The sequence below is a fragment of the Bison bison genome, unplaced genomic scaffold (genome assembly GCF_000754665.1).
Source record: "Bison bison bison isolate TAMUID 2011002044 unplaced genomic scaffold, Bison_UMD1.0 scf7180017864353, whole genome shotgun sequence".
NCBI classification, from domain to species: domain Eukaryota; kingdom Metazoa; phylum Chordata; class Mammalia; order Artiodactyla; family Bovidae; genus Bison; species Bison bison.
The window spans coordinates 1,090,027-1,092,189 of record NW_011494925.1 but is presented as its reverse complement, the minus strand read 5'-3'; positions in this window follow the sequence as shown (position 1 = coordinate 1,092,189).

The following is a 2,163-nucleotide window of genomic DNA, read 5'->3' as shown; positions in this document are numbered from 1 at the left end:
ATGATAATGAGATTATATTTTATATAAAACTTCTCCAACTCCATTGTGGATGAGACAGAAAAGGAGCATTCCCTAGGTATAGAGCAGATAAGGGTTATGGTCAGGTCAGATTCAGATTAATTAAAAATTATAAAAGGATCTAACTTTGACTAAAAAGATGAAGGCCAGTCTCTTGAAATGATTGGACAGACACTCATGGTGTCTACCGGAAGTCCATTTCTCTTTCTTTCTTAGGAATAGAATCCCAGTTTAATTTTCGGCAGCATTGTCTCTGGAATGCTTCCAGAATTACCAGAAGAGGTTATGACTGCTAAAAAGCAACTGGATATCACAGAAAAGCTTTTGAAATCTTGCCAACAGGTTTACATTTGTTTCTTTGTGTCTGTGTTTAATTTTTGCCTGCGAAAAAGCAACTGGATATCACAGAAAAGCTTTTGAAATCTTGCCAACAGGTTTACATTTGTTTCTTTGTGTCTGTGTTTAATTTTTGCCTGCGAAAAAGCAACTGGATATCACAGAAAAGCTTTTGAAATCTTGCCAACAGGTTTACATTTGTTTCTTTGTGTCTGTGTTTAATTTTTGCCTGCGAAAAAGCAACTGGATATCACAGAAAAGCTTTTGAAATCTTGCCAACAGGTTTACATTTGTTTCTTTGTGTCTGTGTTTAATTTTTGCCTTTGTACCTTGAGACAGAGGATGAAAGTCACAAGCACATTGTAGAAATGTGAAAATACAGCTAGATCCTGGGATGGCCATGACACAGACTGCTGAGGTTGATCAGCTGCTTTGGGGAAGAGTGGGTAAGATGACTTCCTTTTTGGCTAAGCCCCTGTGGATGGTTTCTGTTATGCGCTATAGTCTGAGCAAACATTAAGAATTACCCAGCAGATGTCACAGTGCACCCAGAGCTATCTACATCTAATACAACAAAGGTAAAGGGAGTGTCTTTTCATCCTAGTCATGGCTATTCATATTGCATATTTCTAGGAAGATATATAATATATCAGCGTCATATATTTTTTTCTGTTTTACCTAAAGTGATAATGCCTTTAGAGTAATACTTATCAAAATAGCAATAATAAGTCACTACGTTTTATGACTTGGCATTTATAATAGTAGGAAAACTCTTTAAGAGTATAAAGAGTGGAAATAATCTATGCAGTCAGTCAGTTTACTCTCTGAGTCATGTCCAGCTCTTTGCGACCCCATGGACTGCAGCACCCCAGGCCTCCTTGTCCATCACCAACTCCCAGAGCTTACTCAAACTCATGTGCATTGACTCGGTGATGCCATCCAACCATCTCATTCGCTTTTGTCCCCTTCTCCCACCTTCAATCTTTCCTAGCATCAGGGTCTTTTCCATTGAGTCAGTTCTTCGCATCAGGTGGCCAAAGAATTGAAGTTTCACCTTCAGGATCAGTCCTTCCAATGAATATTCAGGACTGATTTCCTTTAGGAGGGACTGGTTGGATCTCCTTGCAGTCCAAGGGACTCTCAAGAGGCTTCTCAAACACCACAGTTCAAAAGCATCAATTCTTCGGTGCTCAGCTTTCTTTATAGTCCAAGTCTCACGTCCATACATGACTACTAGAAAAACCATAGCTTTGACTAGATGGACCTTTGTTGGCAAAGTAATGTCTCTGCTTTTTAACATGCTATCTAGGTTAGTCATAGCTTTTCTTCCAAGGAGCAACCGTCTTTTTATTTCATGGTTGCAGTCACCATCTGCAGTGATTTTGGAGACCAAGAAAATAAAATCTCTCACTGTTTCCATTGTTTCCTCATCTATTTGCCTTGAATTGATGGGACAAGATGCCATGATCTTAGTTTTCTGAATGTTGAGTTTTAAGCCAACTTTTTCACTCTCCTCTTTCACTTTCATCAAGAGGCTCTTTAGTTCTTCTTCACTTTCTGCCATAAGGGTGGTGTCATCTGCATATCTGAGGTTATTGATGTTTCTCCCAGCAATCTGGATTTCAGCCTGTGCTTTATCCAGCCCAGCATTTTGCATGATGTACTCTGCATATAAGTTAAATAAGCAGGGTGACTATATACAGCCTTGATGTACTCCTTTCCTGATTTGGAACCAATCTGTTGTCCCATGTCCAGTTCTAACTGTTGCTTCTTGACCTGCATACAGATTTCTCAGGAGGCATGTCAGGT